Consider the following 26644-nt stretch of genomic DNA (forward strand, 5'->3'; position numbering starts at 1 on the left):
TTAACAGGTTATTAAAAATAGCCTGTTGCTATTTTTAATAAATCTACATTAAAAGAATTTGAGTGAAGCCATTGCACAAACAAGCAGTAATAGTACATATATTTGGGCCTGCTATGCAGCAACGAAACTCAAGTGGAGTCCAACTGTAAAAATGGGCAACCTGGATGGGTCAGCATCTGAAACTGGGTTGAATAACAGCAACATGGCAATATCAAAGCCGCAGTGTGGCTTTAATTGCCACACAGTGGGTATTTATCATATAGCTTTGTGTGTATTTAAGAATAAATGCAATGAAAAAAATATTTCTGAAATAACTATATTGCCTTACCATTGCTGTACATTTGCCTTATGGGTCCTTCAACCTGACTCAACATCACTGCTGAGACCTGGTCACTGAAATGGAAACAAGTGTCATTTACAGTATAGAAGTGCAATAGCACCCATCTAATACTTAGATCATTTAAGTTCCCATTGTGGACCACATTTTATTACCTGTGCATTTTATATGACCCATTGCCTCTGTTGCCACATGCTGTGGTAATCCCTAAAAAAGCTACCACTAAATTGAGACCCTTTGTTTTAGATGCTGCATGCTTGCAGCTGCTGGAAGCATTTGACAGCTTTGAACTCTGTATTTCTTAAGTTCCATCTTAGCAAAAGAACAAGTCTGCAGTGTGGAGCCCTGCAGCACACTTCTCTGCAGCCTGCAGCTTTTCATTGCTGCCTGCCTTCTGACTGTCCCCATAGCTCTTTCTTTTGGCTCCTCTTTGCTTTCTACCAGTTCAGACATTTCTTTCCAACCTCACAGCTTTTTCTGGTCTGCCATTCCTAATTGTGCTTTTTAAACCATTCCTTGGAGACATCTTCTTTGCACTAAAAGTTGTTCCCAAGCTTATTCTGCAAGCCAGTTTTGAGGGTTGTGTTAGGTGTATGTATCCTGCTTGCCACTTGGAAGGCAGCGGTAAGAAATAGGAAGAACTGCAGCTGCTGTTTGTAGGAGATATAATTTTGGATTTCTTCAGAATGAGGTGGCCTCTCTAACCTTAGCCTTGCTCTCAGTAATGTGTGTGGTGTAACCACATGCAACAGCTTGTGTTTTGAATGTTAAAGAGGACAATTTCCTGTGAGAACACAATTGCTGTTGACATATATGGCAAGACTTCATGATGTCTGCACTCATACATGGCCATTGAAGCTAATGGGCCAGAGAGTCAGACCCCTCTCCACAGGCTAGTCCTTGCTGAAATTAATACTCTGTGAGCCCCTGAGATGGTGCCTCTGGTGTTAACCAGGGTGCTTTTGCATGCCCCTGCTTTTCACCCCTAAAATGCACAGATGTCTCAAAGTAGTGCCACTGTTTTGTACCTACTTGTCTGTTTCTCAGAAATGCTTGGAGAAGACAAAATGCTAAAGGGAGAGCATTTTTCCTAGTTTGTGGTATGTACTTTTCCTCAGAAGGTGTGATGCACTGTGAAGCTGCCTTGAGTTCTGCTGCTGCCACGCCACCAGGGCTGCTCCCTGTCGGTCATGTGCTACATAGAGATGGATTAAAAGGTGAAGAAACCAAAAAACGCAGGACTGGAGAGTGAAATGAAGCCACTTTCCTTAGTGTTCTTCCATCCCGAGAGGAAGGTGAATAACGCTTGCGTGTGTCCAGAAGGTGGCACCGGCAGCCCGAGCCTGCCTGCAGCTCTTCCCTTGTCCGGGCCCAGCCAGGCGGGCAGCGCCGCCCCGGCTGGAAACACCCTCGCTAATCCGAGGTCTCAGCCTCCTTAAAGGCTCTCAACCCTTTAAGCCTGTAACCAAGCCTGTGCTCTCATTGCCTGGCTCCAGGCCTCTGAGCCCACGGGTGACTGGCGTGGGGGGTGACCAATAATCACTGCTGTGATTGGGATCTTGGGACTTGAATAAGCAGCTAAGTCCTCGGAGCAGCAGAAGCTCTAAGCAGCAGGATCTTTGCCACCTCATTACAAGATTAGTTTTGCTGCTGAAGTGGAGAAAAGCCTGTCTGAAGACACCATTCAGGATTGGTTTTTTTAAAGGATGTTTCGCGACAGGTGCTGTGTGGGCACTGCCACTCTGTTAGTGGATGTGCATGTATTGATGCAAGCAGTTGAGTTATTACTGGCAAGCATTTCTCAGGTGTCACAATTCCAAATACTAGAAGAAGAGACCCTGGTTCATCTTCTCTGTTTTGGGAAAACCTCTATGAATGTGGAAGGTAGACTTAGAGCAGGATTTTTGCACTGTGATCTGAGACTTTCGGCCAAAGCCTGGGGTGAGGAGACACCTTGGGGCTGGAGGGCCCTTAGCTGAGGACCCCTGGGCAGTGAAACTTTTGCTGCAAAGGAGAGCAGATAAAACTTTCAAGCATGCTTAAGGAGTCAGACAAGTTAGGCTTTTCTGCAAGAGCAATTCTGGCTGTTATGTTTGCCTTTCTTATGATGGAAGATAGCTTTCTTAATTTAGGCAATGGTTTTCCAACCTCAGAAACCACAGAGATCCATATGAAATTTTGGAGATATCCTGCTCTCTATGTTGGCCAGTCTATCCCCGTTTTCCCTTACTAGCATTACAGCTCTTGGTTACAAAAAGAAAACACAGCATATTTTCCCCCTCTTTTCTTCACCCCATCTCACCTCAGCAGGAGCCAAAACCAGGCTCCTGTGCCTACCACACAGAGCCAACTGCTGTGGTAGGAAGGAGAAGACAGGCACGGGGCCAGCTACCAGCTGTGGCGCCGGTGCCAGTCCTCATCTTCCAGCCGCTGCCCTCCGTTCCCTCTGTGGCCGCCGTTCAGTCCTGAACAGTTAACAGGCAGGAGCAGATACTTGAGGGAAAGCAGTGGTCTGCCTACTGATCCTGTTCGTCACTTTTGCGAAAAAAAAACCCAGCAAAACAACATCCAAAATAACCCCCAAACTCCCAAAACTCTTTTCTGTGCTTGTTCTTAGGCGCTATTAGTTTTCAACTTGTGGCATGAAATTGAAAAGCTGTCTTGAATAAAATCTTGGTATCTGGGCACAGTGTGTTACCATGTGCCTTCAGTTTAACAGTGTCCTGAAAGGACCCTTTTTCCTTTATAGCTATACACTAAGTAACTAGAAGTAATGGTTTTACAATACAGATAATTAAGTCCATTTAAATTTTAAAAAGGTTTTACCACTAAGGAGGAAATGTGTAGGTTGAAAATAAGGAGTAGAGGAGAAGTTGACTTTGTACTGGAACAGCTTGCTTTTTCCCAGGTGCTTATCTACTGTTGATGGCTCTTGGCATTGTGCATATGCAGGAAGGCAGAACATGCAGCTGGACAAGAGGGCTGCATACAGAGAGAACATTTTTGACCTTTCAGCAGCCTCAGATGTTGCTTCTTATTTCTAGCCATGTCCTTTGTTTCTTACATAGTTCCCTTGCTAGACACAGTTAGGGGCTCAGCCTCTTGGTTGCTTTTTTTTTTCTTCTTTTTTTTTTTAATGTTGTTGGTTAATACCACTTCTGATAAATTCTTTATCACCTGCTCCCTGCAAGGCAAACTAGAGGGCTGCTTCCCTTCTGTAGCAACTGTGCTGGAGGACTGCTGATGAGGAACAAAATGGGAGCTACTGACCAGTAATTTGAAGGCTGGCTATTAAAAAGAAAAAAGCCAGCTAATTAGAGCTTAGAGGAAGAGACAACACTTTATGCAAAAACACCAGAAGGTAAGCCCTTCAAATCCCATACACTCCCCATAAATAGCTATAATTAACCCCACAGTATTCAATTTATTAATTAAAATTTAATTAATATTTTCTGTCCTTGACAATCACCTTAGAGGCTGTCAGGAAAACATAGTGGCAGCTGGGTTTCCATAGAGCAGTAGTGACATTCAAGAGGGCAGAGGCACAGAAAAATCATCTCGGTCTCCAGGTCATACCTATGATAAAACAGAGGTGAAACTGGTCACTGGATTTCTGGGAAAGGAAGGGATACTGGGAGACAGTGCAAGCGCCAGTATTCTCCTGGTCACTTCCAGATGTCACCCTACAAGTGCAGCACTCACCTGGTTATCTGAAATTGTGAGAGAAAGGAATAGTGGAAAATGTATGTTACTTACTTGACCACACCAACTGAGGACTACTGTACAGCACTGTTTCACTTGGTTTTGATGTTCTGCTTGGTGCTTTGTCTCTTTGTCTGACATATCTCTCCTGAACTTCATGGACCGCGCCAAAGTAGAACAGCTATTACTTAAAAATGCTGTGTCTGTACTAGTAGCTTGGTACACTGCTGTTCTTCTCCAGGGATGGGTGTCCTGGTCATTCATACCACCCATGTCAGTATGACAGACACCCGTCAGTGTCTGAGCACCCTTCTGAAACAAATCTGTTGTTATCCCCGAGGGGAAATGTGTCATCAACTGTGTAAACTACTCCAGGATTTGCTCCAAACAGATAGGATAGATTTGGAAGACAGCAAAATGTGTTTCCTTCAGCAAGGACAGTGCTTCATCATTATTCAAAGTTGGGCAATAGCATCATTTGTGCTCACCTATTCTTTTCCTAGAGAACGCAACAATTTTTTTTCTGGCATTATAATGTGTTTGACACAGCACTGCTCAGCTGGCCTGCAGCATCTACCTGTTAGTACTCTCCGTATTTTGAACTGGAAAAAGCCACCAAGCCCATGGGCCGAATATAATGACTGTTAGCTACAGGGTCATGAGAAGAGATGTGAGCTGAGCGCTGTGCAGCATGGCTGCAGCCAGCCCACTCAGCAGGGAACAAACTCTTAACAGTGTGGTCATGAACCATCCTGCCAAAAGTGGCCTGTGGGCAAGGGTCTGTAGTACAGGCCTGGTGAGAATGGCCATGGGTTAAAGAAAGTCTTTTATTCCCCATTTAACAGAAGACAGAAGGGCACACACTGACTCAGCAAGAGAATGTACTCAAGAGCGTGTTGAAACCAGATCTCCCAGGTCACAGGGGAAAAGCTTTCAGTACAGAACTGTTAAAAGCAAGTGGGAGAGGAGGTGGGACACAAGGACTATCATCACCAACTTCTTGTCTTTTCTTCTCTGGATGAACCATGGGGGGTTAGGCAGATTTTTGATATACCTAGTGGTTCAGGCCCTTCTGGTAGGGAAGTGACATGCCATCTCTCAATCCTAGGGAGGCCAGACACCAAGCTGTTCAGTGCAGTGCTGAGTGCACCCAGAAGCAGAACTGAAGTTTGCCAATGAACATCACCATTAGAAAAGCAGTTTGGAGTCTCTTTGACTTCCAGAATTTGGTGCATAACTACAACTTGAGGACCATCACAGACTGTGCTCTTATGGTCTCTCCTATGGTCACACAGGAAACCAGCCTCAGGTCCATCAGACTGTGAGTCAGATCTCCCATCAGATGTATGCTCCCAGGTATGGCAGTGGGGGCTGGAATGAACAAATTCTCTACATTTGTGTGAAAAGAAGTGCCTTTGATGCCCTGCAAAAGAGCTCATGCAGGGCTGTCCCTATTCTGCCAGCAGCAAGGCCAGAAGGGTGGAGATGAAAATGCCTTTGCTATTGCAGTGGTTCTGTTGGCAGCAGGCTGGGACACTCGATAGGGTAACATTGAGTCACAGCAGCATATGTAATCTTGTGTTGCCACACATGATGAAGCAGGCTCAATCCATTGTTATACTGTTGGTAATTCTAGATACATTTCAGTAAAACTGAGGGAGAAGGAGATAGATGCTGAGAATCACTGCAGCCTTCATCCTAAAATGGAGGTCCAAAAGAGCACAGTAATTGTCCAACAATGATTGCAACTTTTGCCTGACTTTGTATGCATCATTTAGTCTTTCTTTCTTTATTTTAAATAATTGCAGCTGAATTTTTAGAAAAGTATTTCCTGAACCTCTCAAAAATTCATCAGCTTCCCCGTCTTTTACAAAAAGAGTAAGGGGAAAGAACAAACCCTAGGCAACTCACTGCTAAGTTTTAGATTTGACATGCAGAACAACAAATTCGTCCAAAATGAGTTTTGCTTTACTGTTAGTCATTTGTTCTAACCTGCAATTAAAAGGCTCAGCATTTGTTCTCATCGCTTTCTGAAATTACATTTTCCACTTCCTAGGCTCTGGCCTCAGGCAGTGGATTTTTGAAGTAATCATGCCTTGGTAATTAATGTTTAAAGATGAATGTTGCAACTTTTAACACAGTGTGTTGCTGAGTAAACAGCAAAAAGAATACAAAAAATACAAGGCTTTTACTGGAAGCTGCAGGTTTTGGAGGCATTATCCTTAGAGCTCCCAGCTGCAGTACATTTGGTTACCCCTTCCTCTATGCTTGCAGATGGGGGAGACAGCCATGCTTAAAAAAAAGCAGAGGAAAATAAACACCACATTTAATCTGTCATTTCTTTGTGCTACTGACTCATCACCCCAGAAAGCTTGCTGGGAATGATTAACTCACACAGAGAGAGAGGAAACAAATCTTTGACAAATGGTCTGTACCTGTAACATGACCAGTGCTATTTTTGATTTTTGCAAAAGGGTAGGAAGACAAGGGATGAAGCAGGAAGAGAGGAAGGGGTAAAAATGGAAGAGGGGGAGGGTAAATTGTGGTTATAAATTCCCTTTCTATTTCATGTCATTTTGTTTGTCCTGGGTCTGCCTTTCTCTGTAGAAGCCACATCTTCCAGTCTGTTACTAACCCAGCTGGATTTACCTGTGACAGCAGCCCATCCTACACAGGGCTCCTAAGAAAGCAAAAGTGGAAAAGCACTCCTGTGATCTTGTGAGTGATTTCTGTCAAAAGGGGCAGGGGGGTCACACTGTACCATGGGAGAGGTGCTATTTTTCATACACAGAAGGATTTCATGGTCTGGCAAAAGCCATTGACAAAATCCTAAACAGATCAACTGGAACAAGAACAAAATACTGCTTTTGGATAGTTTTATTTCTTTTTCTCCCCCCTTCTCCTTCTTTTTTGTCTTCCAAAAAAGAGAATAAAATTCCCAATCCAACAAGCAGGTTGGCTAACCTGCAGGTTGTAGCAGGTGCTTTGGGCTTTGTTACTCTTTGATGTTCTTTCTGCTCAGAAGAAACCAAAACCTAAAGAGCTCCTGGAAGAACTCCTTGTGTCTGATTCTGCATTTAAGTGGGAAAATGGAACCTCCCAAATAATCTTGCCTTTCTGGAAGTGAAGAAGACTGTAAAAAAGATTAGTAAAAGACACATTCAGCACTAGTCATACTCATTTGGGTAACAGGCAAGTTTCTGCCTGTGCTCACTTCTAGTATTCATTATGAATGTGAATTAGTGACTTCCTAAGCAGTAATCCTAGCAGAACAGTAAATGAAGCCTTCTGCTTCAATAATTTCCTGTTCTTTTAGCATTGTTTATCAGGATGCTGATACATTAACTGGGTACCCAGTGCTTGACTATTTTATTATTCATTGCTTTAGTTATCTGCCCAGATTCCTGATCCTAAAAGGATTAAGCTAATTTTTAGATGATTCTGCTGTTGAAGCACAGTGATTTTGAATTGTTTCATTTGTTTGTTTTTTATGACTTCTTTAGAAGTTATCCAGTAAAGATGAGGGCCTATTTGTACCAAATTTAAGCCTACTCAAAATATTTTGTTTGTGTTTTTTTCTGTTGATTTTTACAGATCTCTTAAAAAACAGAGGTCCAGAAAGCACTTCTGCAGGATATAGAATGCTTCGGTTACACTTCATGCTAGATGACACAGATCATTCAGCATTTTGCTAGAATGAAGCATTACCAAGTCCCATGGAAAAGAAAATTCCTTGGGATTAAGAGCAGTGTGTTTTTCAATAAAAGTTTAATCCTAAACAAATCATTCAAATGGAGTGTAATAAAGACTACTACAGCTAATGAAAAGATTTTGTTCAACTCAGTAGGCCCTCAAACAGGCAGAGATAATATGCTTGCCCTTGCTAACAGTGTTCACTGAGCTGTGTTTCCTATCCTAGGCTGGAAATTAGATTTCCTTCTCCATTGTTTGTATAGAAAAACTCAAACTACTCAAGAAGGTCATGTGGGAGCCCCTGTGTTTAGAAGAAGGAGCTGCATTTGAATAAAAGATACTTCCCAGCTTCACATTCAGCTACTTAGCAGTAGTCAGAATAAGTGTCCTTACCATGCTTTTGAGCTGAAGCCCTACAGCAGACTGTGTCCTGCACACACTGCTGTGCTGCAATGAGGGACTGTACAAGATCCGGCATAAATAAACAGCAAGCAGCCATCTCACACGCCACCTCACATGTGTGTGCACGTGTTTGCACTGGTGAGCAGGTGTATTAAGCCACCCAAGTTTATACACGTGAGGTGGGAAATGTTTATCATTTTTTTTCTATGCTCCATTTCCAGCTTATTCGAATCCTGTCCAGACTTAACATCCTTTGTTCTTATCTTGCCTACTTTGAAGGCTTTGGACCTGAATTGGGCAGGTCCAGCACTGTCAGCTGTCTGTGGACCACACTTCATATGGTACATTTTTATCTAGAGGACATTTTGAGAGACATATGACTGCTGACTTCCAAGGCCATTTCCTAAGGACCAGGGCTCAACAAGAAGCAAGCAGACACACAGGAGCAAATTGATCAGAGGCACAGTCACCCAAGTATCAGGGATGAGGGTAAAATTTAGGGATCTGGCTTTCTACTTGCACCACAGCACAATTTACTCTCTTTGTTTTGTTTTATCTTTTGCTCTTTCTCCTCCTTACTTCTTCAATTTTAGAATGAGAGTGGCCAAGGTCATTTATGCTCCAAATTTCTTTTCTCATTCTGAAACTGGCAGTGAATGCTGTAAGTTTTCCTGAAGGAAAACCTTTCTTTAGAGGTGCCACATACTACAGTTTCTCTCCAGGAGCATGGGATAGGGAGAAAAAACTCTATTAGTAACCCTTTTGCTGTGTAACCTTTCCTTAAAATGCCAGCAACTGAGCTTCCACAGAGAGAACAACAAATATTGAAAGAGGAATGTGAAGGACATTATGAAAGGAGAAAGCAAGAAAGGGGATCTGCTCAGACAAGTTTCTCAGGAAAGCTGATGTAATAAGTACTGTAGAAAATCCTAGCAGTTGACATAACTAACTTTCTTTCTAAATAGCTGTGGATCCCAGCAAGCTGGGAGAAACAAAATGTACATCTGGGAATACAGCTAAGCAGATTGTTTTGTCCAAAAGAATATAGTAGGTGTAAAACTTCTTTTCAAAAGATGTCATTGAAGTTTAATTGAAAAGTGTCCTTTTAATTAAGGCTGAGTGACCAGTGGATGAAACTCTCATTTCTGTTGGGACTGTTCATGAGATACTGTACCATTAACTCCCACACGATGGGAGTACTCAAGAGGCTGCTGTTGGGATGCCATGGTATGCAGTTATGTAGCAAGCATTCAGTCTGATTCTTAGAGTTTAGCAAACATTTAATAAGCTTTTTAGCAGCTGTCTTGAAAATTGACTGACTTTGTATTGGCTGACTTGCACATATTTCAGCTTGGTTTCCTTCATAAAGGACCATACTCAGCAGGTGTGTTGTACACATATCCACATCTGTGTATACACAGTTTGGGAGTCTCCCTCCCTGTTATAACAGACCTGACAGAGACATGCAGGGTCTTTGAGCAATTGAAGATGTTAGACTTTTGTGGCAGCAGGTGGCTGGATACCAAAGGACTTCTGGATATTCTCTGCAGGGGAGAAGCTGCAGGGAACTGTGGTCTCTGTCAGCCTTGGAGACTCCAAAAGACCCAAATCTGGAGGATATCAGGTGTTCTTATTCCACTTTTCACAAAGCTTGAGGGTTGCTTGCAGCCTGAAATGCTTCATCTTTAAAAGCACTAGCTCCTCTACTTTGTTTGTCTTGGTACATGTAGAGCAAAATACTGCATGTGCAGAGACTGATAAACACAAAGTGCCATTAGAAGTGCCATTTACAGGTAGCCTAGTTCATAAAGATTGGATAAACTGGCAAACAAAAAGTCCCAGCACATGGACTATTGCAAATTGATTCAACATTACGAACAGAGGAAGAACTGTACAGAAGGAATGTCTATTATGAAAATTATATTTAGTTACAAGGCTGACATACGTGGTCTGTTACCTCCTTTTTACAAATACCGTTAGCATGGCAGGAATGATTTCATGCTAAAGAGTGTGTGGTTATTTTCATAAGGTTTTTGTGAGTAAGACTGGAGAAAGCTGCAGGAGATCCCTAATGTTTTTGATAGCACTGTTGTCATGTCAAAATATCATGTGCAAACTTCTCTCTTTACTGTAAATTGGTTACATGGAAAACTCAGGCAGTAGGACCGACAGTGCTAGATGTTGTCTTGGAGTGGAATATTGAGTGACCATGTTGAATTCTTGGGAATGTTTGAATATTCTTCCTCTGTCTCTGATACATACCCACTCCTCTGCATTTTCTCTTTTGTCTAGGGGGAGTCTGGATAAGACCTGTCAAGGGAGCTTCTTAGCTGGTTTGGGACTACCTAGTGATAGTGATCTTCAACTGCAGTTTTAGAGGAGTGGCACCAAAAAGCCAGTTGTTATGCTGAGTGCTTTACAGGACAAGTAACATTCCCTGCTTCCTCAGCTGCCTGAAAATCAAGCCATAGATATTGAGCTTCAGTTTGAATAGGGTAAGTCAGAAACCTGCATACATTGCATGACTGAGTTTAAAATGTAGTTATCAACCTATCATACAACTGTCTGAAACAAAGCCAGGGGAAAAATCACTAGAGCACAATGTTTTGTAGAGGACACTGGCAATCTCTCCCTGTTGTACTAAAACTACAGTAAATGAGGTCTCGTTAGTACACCCTGGTGCTGTACTGATGTTGGGTTGCATTTCAAGAACTTCCTAAGTTACAGGAGTGCGGAGGCTGGAAAACTGCAGTGGGTCCACTGGAAAAGCCCTACCCACTGCCAAAAAGAGTCTTGTTTCTTGGCCATGACAAAAGCTCAAGATTTCTTAGTGCAACTTCTGTTTACTTCCTAAACTGAAGAAGATATCTAAACTGACTAGTTATTTAAGAGAATAAAGTAGCAGTCGACCTTTTTGTTTTACTTGGTTAAAACCGAAGATCAGAAAGACGTCAAAGTAACAACTCTCTATCCCTAAAGATACAGTCTTCAGAAAGGTTACTATATACCTAATGAGACAGTAACCTTTCAAAAAATCTCTCTGAGATACAGTATTCCTAAAGCATCCCTTAAAGTTACTGTATCCCCAAAGATACAGTAACCTTTCAAACCCCTCAATTTGGGGTTTCCTTGTGATTTGCTAGGCTTTGTTTCAGAGAGTTTCCCCCATCTAAGTCCTTGGTGGCTCCAGTGATGGTGGAGGAGGAGCTGTGTAGCAGGCTGCTCTCTTTTTGCATGGAGATGAAAATCAGGCTCCTGGGCCTTTAGGCTGGCATTTGATAAAACTTTGCTCCTTTGCCATTCCCACTAAATCCTCTCTGGTGTCACACTCACATAGGAAGCCCTTTTCCATTCCCACACAACCCCCATACATACTGTTGTTTCCTTAAAGAAGTCCATTTGTGGCTTGAAAAGCTCATATCAGAATCAAAGCTATTGAAATCTCTCATGATTTCTTATGTTTGTTCTTTTGACATCTAGGTATAGCTGCTAAAAGTCTGAGAATGTTTGCTGTTTCTGTTTCAATTTCTTCCCCTCTCCACCCCTAAACCAGGTGGCATTTTTAACTTCAAATTGTGCAGCGGGGAGCATATTAAACACTAGATCTGAGAGAAATGGGACATGATGGGACTGTAGCTTTAGGTGCTGCAAACGGTCCAAATCTCCATATTAAAAATAAACAACTTTTTTGGTTTAAAGTGTGATCAGTCCCTCAAAAAGCTACTTGAAATCCATTTTCTGGATGATGTAACGTATGCCTGCCTAGTTTGCTTCCTATTAGGTTATTAACATTTGCTGCATCTGTAACTGCTGGTTATCGAAGGAAGGACTTAACTCTCTGCCAGAACCTTGTGACTAATTAAAACCTTGCCTCTAACGTTTAACGAGAAAGTTCTTGCTTTCACCAGGAAACTGGTTTAGACTCCTAATCCCCTAAAGCACAAATGGCACATAGTGCATCATAGTTAGCAAGCAGATTTGAAAAAAAAAAAAACACAGTCAGAGGAGTGCAGCTTGTTGCATAAGTTAAAAATGATTAGTTGATTTCTTTTTACTTTCTCCACCAGTACTGGATATTATGCATGCTAACTAGTATTCCCCTCTCAGCAAGGTATCCAGACCTTGTAGGGCCAGTTCTTTTTACCAATAAGACCTTTACATCATAAAAAATCCCAGACAAAACATGCCCAGGGGAAAATCCCATGCCTATAGGTACTTTCAAGCCTTTTCAACCATTTGCTTGACTAGCTGCTTATCTTGGGTGGAGGAGAATGGCCTGTTAGAAAGTGATGGCCAACATAAATGGAGAAGAACAAATAAGACAATTAAGGGTGTGTCTAATGGATCTGAATATCCAGAACACGAAAGGATCTGCCCATCTGTGCCAGACTTGGGCAGAAGAACAGAGCTGGTAAGTTTTAGCTCTGTCAGACAACTCTGCCATCTTGGAAATGGGACTGGATTTACACTGAAGAAGCATCACATGAGGAGAGTAATGTTTGGGAACTGTGGGTCCTCATTACTAATTTTATAAAGATTAAAAAAAATACCACAAGGTGTTTCACAATGCATTTACAGAGAGAATTGTAAGGGCAGTGAATAGTGCATTTTATTCCAAATGGTTCATTTAACAGATGTTAAATATGCATCTGAACACTGTCACTTTGGCTATTGAAGTCAGCAAAGTCATTACCTGGTATTAAACTCAGAAGAGTCTTGCTTTTTACCTCTACACCAAATCCCATTCAATTCAGTATGAATACAACAGTACATTTAAGTGGAATGCAAGAACAGAGACAACAGGAAAATCTGGAGCTGAATTTCCATTTGAGTAATCTTGAACTTTGTGGCATAAATCTTCTTTTCCTGCAGTGTGATCTAGTTTATTTTCCCCAGAAAGAAGTATATTTTCTTTTTTGCAAACAGAGGCCACATAAAACACATGGTTGTCTTCTGAGCAATATCTCGAAGACCACAGCTTATACATTATAAAAAACCAAACAACTTCTGTTTTGAAGCTAAATGAAGGGTTTTAGTCTATCAGCATTTTTATTCCATACCAGTTTTCTGCATAATGGAAAATATACACCCTTAGAAGGGTAACAGCTATGATAAGTTGTTAAAAACAAATTATCTCGGAAAGTAATTTTTTCCATTATGAAAGTGGCTTGTCATATATTAGTGAAATGAATTAGTCACTTAGCACACCTTTCACAACCTCAAAATAATTAGATTGCGGCCTATATGTTCTCCTGTGTAACAGGAGCAGCTCTCCTCTTGGTACATACAGCACTATCACTCCACAGTTTCTGATTATGTTTTATTCATATGGAACCATAAATCACTCATAAATCAGTCCAAAGCCTAAAACTAACTAAACCAGTTCATATTTCTCGCATGAGCTATTCTATTTGCACGCCTTTCCAAATTAAACATTTCTTGTTGGGATATAGAAAGATTCCAGGTACGTGGTATTCTATGGAAAAAAGGTGACAGCATGACATATAGAAGGTGTATGGATGGGGAAGGGAGGAAAGTAGGAAAGCAACAGGGAAAGAAAGGGACATTTGCTTTTGATCCTTTCAGTAGAAGAAAGTCAACTGAGCAATAGCTACCCAATTCATCCTTTGATTTATCCCTGTTTTCTGGAACTATTCAGAGTAGAAAAGGCTCAGATGGCATCTCATCAATGTATGTGAAGGGAGAATGTAAAGAAGAGGGACCCGGGCTCTTTCCATCAGTGCCCAGTGATGGAACCAGAGGCCATGAGCACAAACTGAAACACAGGAAAGGCAGTCTGAATATCAGGAAAGGTTTTTTCACTGTGAGGTTGACTAATTGCTGGCACAGGTTGCCCAGGGAGGTTGTGGAGTCTCCATCCTTGGAGATACTCAAAAGCCGGACAACCACCTGTAGGCAACCAAATTTGGAAAAAGTGACCTCCAGAGAGGTCACAGCCTCAGCCTTTGTATGATACTGTGATGCTACTTTAGTCTCTTGTCAGGGAGAAAGTGATACAACTCATTTACTCGGTGGCTCCCTTCAATCAGGAACTGCAAATTTTAGAAATGCAAAGGGTGCTCCAGCAGCCAGGAGCTCTGGAAGGGACCCCAACAAGCACTTAAAGTTTGCTGTGGGAAGGAGTGAAATGCTTGTGGGGTCAGGATAGGCAACTTTCCATCTGGCAGATTAATAGAAACAAGGGAGGAGCTCAAGAATCACGTGTTACTTCCACTTCAATCACTCAGAGAATCATTCCTCTCCTTTTTGTTTCAGAGAGGGAGAACTGTGACATAATTAATAAATATACTTCAAGTATCAACTGATTACTACATCTTTGTGCCAGCGGCACTGGGAGCACAGGAGGGATGCTGAGAACTACTCTGAAAGGACTTGTCATGTGAAAAAGCAAAGCAGAGAAATCTGGATGCCTGAATTTTATGACATTTGATTCTAGTGAAGACTACACTGAGGCCTTGGTAGTTTCTGGGGTTATCATCATGTTTTCCATACTGATTTACTGTATCATTCTCCTGCACAGAATGAAAATAGGTACATCCAGGGGTTTTACAGTGCCAGTTGCTGGTGCCTGCAACACTTAGCTCTGGCCATAGACAGGAATCCCAGACTTTGGGGCTGCACTGTGATCACACTGGGGGAAATATAGAAAAAGGTGTCACATACCTCCCTCTGTCTCCTGTGACTTGCTTGTCTTCTTGAATGCCAGCTCTCCTACATGCTAAAAAAAATAGCTGATCTGGATTTAAAGTGGTGCAGGGCAGCAGAAAATGTTAGAAGGCAAATTCAGTGCCAAGTTCAACACTGCCTTTTCTCAGAATGTCACCTCCCTGGAACAGCTTCCCATAAACATGGCAAGATATTGTGGCAATTTCTTTTTCTTAAGTGAATTTTGCAAAAGGATGGGACAGAGGAGGCTGAAACTTTCAAAAACAAGAACTCTGTAATGATGAGTTTAAGCAAAAATATAACACTTTCAAATTGTACCTGGCACATTAGGGCAAGATACAAAAGTGCAAATGCAGCTTTAATGTAGAAGTAGCAAGTTTCTGTCATACTGAAAATACAAAATCTTGCCAAGTTATAAAGAAGGCATTTTTTCATACTCTGCAGTAGGCAACCCTGTTATTAAATAATAATGCCTTCATCTCTTGGTGGTGCTGTTGGAAGTGGAGAAGGAGCTCTTTTCACATCTTTTCTAGTCTGTCTCCTCTTCTAGTAAATACAAGTGCCTGCTGAAAAGCTCTGTGCTAAAGTGCTTGTGTTTCTCTAACAGGGACCTCAGAGAAGCACTGCTGGGGTTAACATATTGTTTTGCCCAGGCATATACAAGTGTATTGCAGAAGGCACTATGCAAATAGTGTTCACAGAGTTTATAATTTCCTGTTGGAACAGCAAAGAAAAGAAGGTCATTGATTTAAACCAGAGAATACAAATGATTTCCTGCCCACAAAGCTGCCAAATGCTTGGAGTTATTGATTTTTTTCCCTTCCCTGCTGCTAACCAAACACTTCTGGTCCTGTCATGGGCATCATCAGCTTATTGACTAAGTAAACATAACTCATTAAGCTGAACATTTTTAAAATAATAGAAAATTATAGTGACTACAGTTAAAAAAAAATAAAATAAAAGGAGAGGAGGGGAAAAACAGTTCCTGAAGTTAATTAACTTTTATGTAGATTCAAGTTTCTTGAATTTAGGTTGGCATACAAAAGAGAGAGAAAGGAGAGAAAGAAGACTCGGGGAAAAAAAACCAGAACTCCTTTCCTAAAGAAGCCAAAAAGAGGAGGGTGCAAGAAAGTGGGTACTTCAGATTTTTACAACCACAAGTAAAATAAAAATTACTGCAAAATTGAGATTGAAAGGGTAAAACTGTGTGGCAGCAGCATGGTGAAGGCATGTTTTTATTTATTTATTTACTTATTAGCAGCAGGAGGTCTGTGCTGTTGTCTGAATATTTTTTTTGAAGCCAGGGCTGAGCACAGCTGATGCCTGGCCTTGGAACGTGTCAGCTTGAAGATAACATGTATGGTATTAATAAATGTAGAACAATACTTGCTGTCAAGTTGGTTACAAGGCAGTAGTTCACTGAAGGGGGCCTGACAATGTCAAAAAGCATTAGACCAGAGCCAGCAAATGCTTTATACGCTGCAGCTGAACCTAAAAGATGAATTGATGTCCTGGATCTGACTTTAAGGCATCTGTCTGCTCTGAAGAGCATGTGTTTGTCTGAAGAAGCAGGGAAACAAGTTGCTTTTTCCTCCTCCTCCAGCCATCTGCTTACACGCAGAAGGCAAGGAGCAAAACACAAGAGAAAAAATCCTAGTGTGTTGTAAATGGACCGGGATGCCTTACAGACAAAACAGTCTTTAAAAGTAGCAGCACAGACTCAGGAAAGGTGTTTAGAGGCAACTCTGAACAGCAGGGAGGCAGCTACCAGGCTGAGACACTGCAGAGAGGGCTGGCTTTCCCGTGGGACTTGCTGTTGCAGGTGCTGCTGCTGGCTTCCCTGGCCATGAGTCTTGCGGTCCTTCGGTGTGAGAGTTAGCAGTGAGAGAAGAGCCAGTGGGAAGAGACACCAGGAGGGAAGTAAACAAGCAGATTACAAAGTGATGAAAAATAAGGGTATCGGTGTTCTACAGTGACTTAGAAAAGGTGTGACTGTTTCCTCCACCCCCTCACCTTCATGCCTGTTGACTGAAGAATACTATTAAGTTAGGTAGTCACAGATTATTAATGACCTGTTAACAGCTTCTTTAATTTTCTAATAAGTGCCAACTGCAGCTGCTATAATTATTCTGCTGGTCCTACAACACGCCCTGTGCCAGACTGCAAAACATTTTTTTTGTCTGGAACACATTGTTGTGCTTCTTAACATGTGTGTCCTGCACATGGGCAATTTCATACCTAAGTAAAATTAAATCTTAGACTGTCAGAGCCCTTTGCAGCCATTAAATGTTGGTATCTTCCACCAAAGTAGGAACTAGGAAGTGTTTAGTCACCTATTTTTACATGTGTGAATTGAGACACCCAAAGTTTATGGTTTTAGCCACAATGATACAGTGAATCAGTCCCTAAGCTGCTTGTGAAACCTGGGAGCACCGTCTTCTGCTTTGCTTGTGCTGGCATCATATGAACTGCAAAAGTCAGGGGTAAATTGAAAGTAAGGCCAAGTAGGGGCTTTTTCTATCTAAGTGGAGGTTCCTGGGAGTAACACTGTATAAGAGTGATTGTATCTCTTCATCGCTCTTCCTAATTCCCACTAAGAGAAAGCTGAGTAGTGTGTGATGGGAAAACAAAACATAAACAGAAAAATGTTTGTGTTGTGGTCAAAGGCAAAGTATTTCCTCTTCAGCCTTCAATTTAAGAAATCTGTGGGCACAGATCCCTACCAGCATCATTAGCAGCCCTCATTCCCCGCTAACTGGTCCTGTTTCCTTTTCTAATGGATCACAGCACACCTATGTGTCTCATGTGTGCCACATTTGTCAAATTTCATTGTACTGAGCCCTCGGTAATCTAGCGTTTGATCAACAAACCCCACAAACGAGTATTTGAAGATTACAGTAGCAATAAGGAATGTTGTTAACAGCCCTGTTTGAAAGCTGCTAGTGAGGATGTATCTTGAAAATGCCGCAAAGCAGATGCTGAATTTTCAAAGATCCCAACAGTTTTAGAAAACAATGATCCTGTGAAGGTATTGCCTGTTGAGCATACACAAAACACACAACGTTTTGAAAAATCTCACCCATCAACAGTATGCAAAGGTGTGATTCGTGCTTTTGCCCAGCTCTTGCACTGTCACACCTCCTTGTTGGACAAAGCCCTATGCTGTAGCTCCATAGGCAAAGCTTGTCCCCATATCCCTAAAGGTAGGTTTGTTGTAGGAAACAGCCCTGGAATTGTGCTGAATCTGTCTAGGCTGGCATGTTTTAGCCTAAAAGAAGGCATGGTTCATGGGCAGGGACACAGCCCAAGTCTCTTGGAACCAAGTGTCTGACCTGTCACAGACTTCCTGTGAAGTTGTTCCATGTTTTTCTGCAACAGCTTTGCACAATGAAAAAAAAGATCCTGCATTCCCTAACAGAAACTGTTGAAGGACCAAAGATTTAGTGAGTAACATTTAAAGTATTAAACAGAGAGATATTTTTTCCTCAGATCTTTTCCCACACATATTCTGAGGAGGAAAATATGGATTGTGGTCAGCTGTTCTCTGAAATTCCTCTTGACTCATTTTTGGAAGGGAATCTGATTCACATTCAACTGACTTGTGAGTGTCCAGCATATCCTTTCCTTTTTCCAAGGGTGGATGGATAAATCAGTAGCTACTGCCCAGATCAAATCAAAGGTCTGACTCGAGATGCTGCATGTGCAGTGGTGACAGGTTCCATCACTTCCTTTGCCCTTTTGCACCCTCCATCTTGTGCAGCTCTGTGCTCAAGTTAACAAGCTGGATCTGTCTGAACAGAAACCTTCAAGTACTATGAGAACTTCTTTTCTTTCATTTATTTTTGATGGTTCCCATAATAACTTTTTTCCCCCTTTTTGTCTTTCTGAGAATAGAATATTTCTAGGTCAGAATCCCTGTTGGTCTTGTGCTGTTTTTGGTCCTCAATGCTTATTAAAAAGTCACGAGTCTTTGAGGTTAGTTTTTCCCCAGATCCTAATTTGTGTTAACAGATTTAGCTGAACCAGTTCTGCTCATATGGGCAAGGACCAACTTCTGTAAATGATCCGGATGTCCAAGATGTTTGAAAGTAATTAGTTTTCCTCAAAGCCTTAGGTTTTAAGTGTTGATCTGATATATTTAAAAGGGACTTGACTTTCAGAGGAAGGGTAGGATCCTTCTTTTTTGAAGGAGGTGCCCTTCAGGTAGGGTGTAAAGATGGGCACTTGAAATAAACTTACGACATCTGAGGATCTGAGGGGAATTAAGATAGCATTTTTTTTTAGTTTTGGTTCTCAATAGGAAGTTATGAATAAGAGCAGTGTGTTTGTGAAATGCCAGAAATATGTACTGCTATAATATTATATAATAAAATGCATTAGATCAGCAAGGGTTTTGGCCATAGGGCTGCAAACCTCTCCAACTCTGCTGATATTTTAAAAGCTTTGTAAATCAGGCTCTATGCTGATCACAGCAGAGCAAATCACATCTTTTATCCCCTCATTTCTGGAAGCAGACACATTACAAGGGAGCAAGCATCTTATGATTTACACTATGTTCCTGCTTTGAGCGTTTTTTTCCCTATGACTGCCTCCCCTGGCGTTCGGTTCCGTTAGGTCACCATCTACTGCATGCCTATTTAATGCATGCATGTGGCTCACATTATTGAAGTTAGCAAGGCTACAGACAAGCACAAGCCTTATCAGGATTGGAGATTGTGAACTTCCAGGTTGGTATTAACTTTTAACATAGCCACATAGAGTTCCTAACCCCGTGACATCTGCAGTACTTCTATGAGCTTTTGTGACCATTTGCTTTTCTCTTTGCAAGGTAAAATGTGACCTGTTAGCCAAGAAGGTTATCACATACTCCTTGTGTTTCTTGATTTTTTCCCATATCTCAGGATTTAGTAAGTTGACCTAAAGCAAGATTGGTCATTGGGTTTTGCTTTGAGATTCTGTCGGTGTCTTTGGCATAGTGAATATATTGGACAGAGATAAATGCCCACAAACTGCCAAGAAAGCTAAGTAGTTACTACTTCATAGAAAGCATTGCAAACTCTTTGATCTTTCCATGAGAAATCATTTTGTACTCTTCATTGCTCCCTTACCTTGAAGGTTCAGTGAACCTATTCTAGGAAACTATATACAGAAAACACACACCACACTACAAAATTGTCCCTGGCTTTACAGTCCCTTTCTGCTAAGCACAGAGGGCTATTCCATCTCATCCTGGCAGCACGAGACAGTCAAAGGACTATATCTGCTGTTTATTATGTGATTCTTTTATTTTAACATGCCCATTTGGAAGCTGGGCTGTGCCGCTTGCTGTGGGGAGAGCAGGTACAGCACAGAGCATTTCTTTTGAACCTTGGATTGCAGCACCCATGACCTCACTCCCAGCGGCAAGGAAGCCAAGAAGCTGTCCCAGAGCTTTTCCAGGTAAACCCCTCACTGTTAAAACCATAAACACCAGTGATCTTTTCTTCATGCACCTTGGGTGCAACTTTTTCATTTACCCTACTTATGAATTCTTACTCTTAAATCCTTTGCAGTTCACCTCTAAAACACAAAAGGTGAACATTCACACCTTCTTCCCCCCTCCATGGTGTCCAATTACAGAAACATACAATTAGGGATGCTAATGACAGATTATGAGGCATTAACCTATAATGCCATCCTCCAATAACAGCAAAAATGGGTCACACTGTAGCTATAATTATCCTGGTTCTCTAGTAACACGCCCTAGTCGTGCCTTGTTTCTGCGATATCCCTTGTATTTCAGTACAAAGTACAGACAGCTCTAGATGTCTTGGAGGGTGATCTGGAGCAGATTGTTGATCTGGCTTGCACATGGACGTGGCCTTCAAAAAGACTGAACAATCTAGTCTGTAGCATCTTTCCAACTTAGAGAAAACCAATAAAGAATTTTGGCACCTGCCTTTGTAACCTACGGTTAGGAAGACAGGCTCCATTTTCACAGAGAGAAACTGAGGGACAGTAGGAGAAGGCTCCTTGGACAATGGGAATGGTGGCTCCACTGCTTCTCTCTGCTCAGCACTGGGGTGGTGTTGCAATAGTCTGCAGGGTAAGAGGGCACATAGAGGGGTGAAAGTGGGTGGATAGGAAGAAAAGAAATGCAGTACAGGTGAGCCCACCAGATGAGACCATGTAGCTTAAGAGCACAAAGGGAAGTAGTCTGTGATAGTGGAATAGAAATGCTATTTTCAAATAGAACAGAAACATGAAAATAAGAGTGCCCAAGAGAGGAAAAAAGGGAAATAAAACTAAGATATCTGAAGGCACCATATAGGCTTTGTACTGGCTGAGAAGGCCACCTGCATTGTAGCATGTGCCCCAGGACAAGTGATACAGCTACAAGAGTAAGGTGGCTGTTTGGAGTCCTTAATCACTTTATTGACTGCTTTCACTTTCCTTGTTAATTAGCCAGCAGCAAAGGCAGAAAATAAATTTTGGACTACTGGCAAGCCAAGAAACAGTGTTTCTCATATGTAGAGTTGTCCTTTCAATGCGTTTACACTAGGTAAGTTAAACATTTCTGGGAACTGATCCACTAGGAGACCCTGGGAGGGACCATTTCAAAGCTGGTTGAAAAGGTTTTTTACCTTCCTAAATGCCAAAATATGCATTTTCAGTGCATCTGTAGAAGAATCGCATAGTGGAGAAAAAAAAAAAGGAAAGTATTGCTCTGACTTTTGATTTGATTGTGAATTGAGCAAACTTCTTTCCTACAAATTTCTACGGTTTTGGTGAAAGCGGTTCATACACAAGACTTTGGTCTTTGGTGTTTCTGAACATGCTGGCAAGGGGCAAAATTTGTGCTGTTACTTCTCAGAAATAGGTAAATAGTATGTTGAGACTATTTCTGTGAAAAAAGGGGACTATAATATGCTGAAATCCTGTCAAAACACTTCTGCTGTACTGTCCTGTTTTTGGTGACAGTACTGGTGAAGGTATTTTGTAGTCAGTGAGTGTCAAGAAGCTGTCTCTAAAATGTTGTCCTGGCATGTTACTAGTTTAGAAATTGGCATACACCCAAATGCCTTATGGATCTTACAAGATCAATGGATAGGCAGGAAAGCAAGAATGTGAAATACAAGTGTGTGCTCTTGTGTAGTTTGCCTGACTTTCCCTTCATCTTCTGTGACTTCCTCAGTGGCTTGCAGAAAAGCTGGACCTAGGGCCAATTCAAATCCCACCAGCCCAAGGGGATGTTTCATTGCAGAAGGGTCAGGCAGCAGTTCCAGCTTTGAAGTTAGATGCTCAGGTCTATTGATAAATTTTAATTTCATTGTAGTCTTTTCCACATGTATTTAGTGTGTCATGTCAATACCTCAGGACTACAGTGGTTCAAGGTGGTTTAAAGGCTCTCAGATGCTTGCCTTAGTGGCCTCTCATTATATTGTATTGATGAGCTGGGTAGGCACTAGCCCAGATCGAGTTAGCTAGCAATCACACTGAGTTTGCATGGATCAAGTTACTTCTCTCTTATTTCAGAGCAATATTATTGTTTACTGTTTGATCTGTGATATGACCCAGAATCTGGAGATGCTGGGGGAGCTTGGTGATATCAGGAGTAGGAGAAGGAGGAGAAAATGCCTTCCCTATAGAACCTGCAGTCCCAGCTCCCTTGCTCAGTTCTGAGGAAAATAAAATTAATGTTTGAGTCTTGGTGAAAATGCCCTTGCTTCACTATTACCCGCCTTTGATGGAGGTGCCTGAGACCAACCTCTGCCAAACGAATTTCAGAGATGAGACAGAAAATTCAAATTTGTGAAAAATAAGGGAGACTCTCTTAAGGCCAGCCTATTTTTAGAAGATCCTCTGTGGAGAAAACAAAGTCTAATTAGAAACAGACTTTATTGTTACAGTAACCCACCATTTCACATGTGACCCTGGGAGTCTTCTACCTCTCTGGGTTTGTTAAGTCTCATTAACTGCCTGAGTCCCACTCAGCTTCAAAGTCAATCCTGAATACTACCTTCTCCTCCATATCTTGCTATTTTCAAGACACAAAGCAAACATTACCATTACTTTAATGCTCTGCTCTTTACTAGTTATTTTTTGAGAACACTACTTACAGTGATTTAGTGTCTCTTCTCTTGATTTTTGTATGTGCTAATCTCCACTTAATCTTTCTTACCACTGCATATGAGGTGGAGGAAAAGATGTCTGCAGAACAGCGTAGCTTGGAAACTGTGCCTTTTTAATTACCGGCTGTGAAGAAATCTGTTTTTCCACCAATTGACTTGCATACTTTTTTAGTGGTATAACAGTTTCTGAGGGGAGATCACACAGATAGCAACATGAACTTCCCTCCTTAGGAGGCAATTGCCCCTATATCTGTAAGATTCTTCCAAATGCATTCTTACAGTTACTGCCTTTGTGGCAAATGAAGTGGAGGGGCTTTGATCCTTCCCTTTGAGAGCCTCTACACTTTGCAGGCTGTAAGCAATTTTCAGAAATGCTCAGGACAGGAAGCATGCCTCTAGGCACACCTCTGCTTCCCTTCCCTAGTGAGCCACCTCCACGGCACTTCAGCAGATTGGAGCAGCAAACACAGTTGGCCATAGGACAGAAATCCTAGTGATGAGTTCTTGCATACAACAGATCCTTACTACGTTTTGGTCTTCCACAAGCTGATACCATTAGTTTCTCCAGTGTCACCATTCAGAAGTCATCAGCAGCTGTGTGCCAGAAGATGTAGTATCCAAGCATCCATTCCACCAGGGACCAGGATGGCAGGGAAGGGAAGCAGCAGCCCTCCTGTGAGTGATGCACTGGGCTCCAAGGACACTTCTGTCCTTGGGTTTGCAAAGTCTTGAGAGGCTTGTTAAACACCGAGCTCTGAACCTCTTCCCACAATGTGCTGCCATAGGACTGGCTTGGGAAAACAATTGAGAAGCAAGTGAGAGGAGAGCATCAAGGTCAAGCCAGGGGATGGGGTGGTCCAGCCCGTGGGCTTCCCACTGTGACCTAAAGCAAGCAATGGAGATGTTCTCCCTGTTACCATGTGATAGTTTCAGTCTAGGCCTTCCTGGAGACCAGCTTGTAACCAGGAAGGAACTAGGAAAGTGACCAAGGAAGTATTCCATGCTATTCCTTTACGTAACCTGAGGTATAAATAAGCTGGTCAGAGAGACCTCTCTCTCTTCTTCCAGTGAGGTTTGGGAATGGTAGGTCCCTGTGTCGGCCTTGCTTTTCTGGAGCTGAGGCCTGCAGCGACTGCTGTTGTCTATCACGCATGAGGGGAGAGTGCTGGGCTGCATCTGGCTGTCCTGCTTTTGTCAAGGGAAGTGGTAAGATTTTGCTAGTTCTTTATCTTGTTGGTTACCGGGTTTTTTGGTTGTGCACAACTGTTATGTTTTTGTCCCTTTTTATCCCTTTTTGTCCCTTTTTTTCCCCTTTTCCCTTCCCCTCTTTCCCTTTTGGGAGCGATTTGGGGTTCCTGTATTCGTATGTACATAGTACCTTAATTGTATATCTGTGATATACATAAAATATATATATTTTATATAGCTTTTGCTATTCCATTTTTTTTCTCATTCTTCTGGGAGGTTTTTCAGCTGTAGTCAGTGGGGTTTGGCAGGAAGCCAACTACAACCAGCTACATACCGTAAAGAGGACCTTGGGCACACCTCAGCCCTCCACACTTCTGCCTCACCAGGACCAGCAACAGACGACATCCGCAAGCAGGGACAGCACATCAGGGGCAGCAGTGCTTAATGGGATCACCATTTCTCAGCAGCCAAACTCCCTCACCAAATGTCACTGTCTCAGCATGACAGTGGTGGTGATGAGATTCTGTGTGAGCATGTGACTGGTCAGCACAAAGCTCTTCCTATTCCATCCATCTCCCTTGTTTGGGTGCAAGCAGAGCGTGAGACCTAACAAACCTCAAACCCACTGACAGCGAGTTACAGAGCCTCTGATTTCCGTTGTTTGCTAGTCAGGTCCTCTGAGCCTCAGTCAGAACCTCCTCACTGGTGCAAGAGCTCCACGTCTTCCCTCTCTTACTCAGCAAACTGCCAGCAGTACCCCCACCCCCAGACATTTGCATTCAATTACCCTGAATTTCATCACAGAAAGCAAATTTTGCCTAGCCACAACTTTGGAAGGGGCAAAAACAAATGCCACAGGTCACAACCTGTTATATCTGATCCTCCCTCCAGATTTACCATGGTTTTTCTTCCCATCCCTGTTATGTGGTGTTAGTGTCAGATCCTCCTCTTGGCCAGATGAATCTTACAAGAAACTTAGTTATTAATCAGATTTTACATGGATTTAAGGAAAGTTGCAAACACAAGCATGCAAGCAGAAAGCTCTCACTATCCTTGTGAAATGGCTACCTCTGTTTCCCTGTAAAACCACACTTGTATTTCCTCTGCTGCAACTTCTCATGCCCCTCAAGTTCCTCAGGGGAAGCAATGAAGAAAACTCATCAGAGAAACGAATCAGGAGGAAGAGGACTGTACCAATGGCATAATTTGGGCATTTTGGGACATAAAATAGACATTTCTATCACTACTAGTGATCCACAAATTTGAAGTAAATTAAACAGTAAACCTAAATATAAAGAATTCTTTAAAATCAAGGGAACTAGTTAATAAGGAAAGCATCCACTGGAGGAATAGCATGCTTTACAATTAAATGCTAGTGCCAACAGAGCAGTAGATGAAATTTATACATGAGTTGCACTCAGTTTTCCTCAGGCTAGAGCATGCAAGAGGCAGCATATGGGCATGTCAGCAGAGTCATGAGCAGAGGGAGGCTGCCAATGTCACCCTGACCCAGCCACGATGGGAAGAAGTCCTGACATTTGCCTCTCCACCCTCTCTAAACTGTGGTTGTCAACTGAACAATATCTGACTAACACATACCTGAGGGATGCTAGAGGTGGTTTTCACAGCAGGACTCAAAACGGCCTTGCCCAGGTCACATTTCTGTAGCTGGTTTGGGCCTTGGTTTATTAACCAGCTCTTGCTGAGTGTAATGTTTAGTCACACCATCATGTGACAAGTGTTTGGGATTAGAAATCCCAAACAGTTACCTCAATTATTTGTATGTCTACATGCCTCTTTGAAAAGAGCAGCTTTTTGCTAATGTGTTTTTTTAATTGTTGTCAAAACCATTCCTCTTTCCCATCCCAGCTGCAAGAGTATCAAGAGCATAAGCTGATACTCAGATGCTTGTTCAAGTCCCATCCTGCCACAGCCTGAAGCAACATGCTACTCCCCCACTGACGACTCAGCTTGAATCCTACTAACCTGCTGTGGGCAGGAACATTAGCTCAGGCTCTTCAGGCCACACAGTCCCCCTCTTACTCAAACTGTGGAAATGTTTAGTAGGTTGACTTTCTCAGAGGTGTTTCTTATTCTGCTGGGTCATACATTCAAATGCCAAAATTGTGACTCATTAACAGGGCAAGTTTGGGCTAGGGGGTGCAGGAAGGAAGAAAAATAGCTTGCAAGAGCCTTCCTGTTTATCCATGGCTTGGGAAAAAAAATGACACAACAGAATACGCACACCCTGGCTCCATTATCTTTGCTGGCACAGCGCTGGCTTGGCTCTGTCCCTTAAGACTCCAGGCCAAATCCATCCCTGCCGCAAGCGTGTTTACTTTAGAGGAGTTTACTCGAGAGAGAAATCTGGCCCCCGGAGCCTGAATGCTCACAGTGTGCGAACGAGCACACGGGCACCGGCAGCCCCCACGACAATGCCACCGCACTGGCCCCCAGCCACACCAGGGAGGTCATTTTCTTCTCAGCAATTAGTGAAGTGGTGGCATCACTAAAAGAAGTTGAA

The 26644-nt window shown here is 42.3% G+C and overlaps 1 protein-coding gene across 3 annotated transcripts in view; it reads left to right on the forward strand.

Annotated features, from left to right (window-relative positions):
* The window catches only part of LOC127476479 (cytochrome c oxidase assembly factor 1 homolog), a 52918-nt gene that overhangs the window by 18013 nt on the left and 8261 nt on the right, over window positions 1-26644 (forward strand). Inside the window, exon 2 of one of the 3 annotated variants that reach the window (XM_051799444.1) lies at window positions 10427-10629. The exons of the other annotated variants lie outside the window; for them this stretch is intronic. The gene's annotated coding sequence lies outside the window, so the exon portion shown is untranslated. The remainder of the gene's footprint in view (window positions 1-10426; window positions 10630-26644) is intronic. 3 annotated transcript variants of the gene reach the window in all.

Source organism: Manacus candei, unplaced genomic scaffold (genome assembly GCF_025592945.1).
Source record: "Manacus candei isolate 608988 ecotype Guabito, Panama unplaced genomic scaffold, ASM2559294v1 h1tg000049l, whole genome shotgun sequence".
Taxonomy (NCBI): Eukaryota; Metazoa; Chordata; class Aves; order Passeriformes; family Pipridae; genus Manacus; species Manacus candei.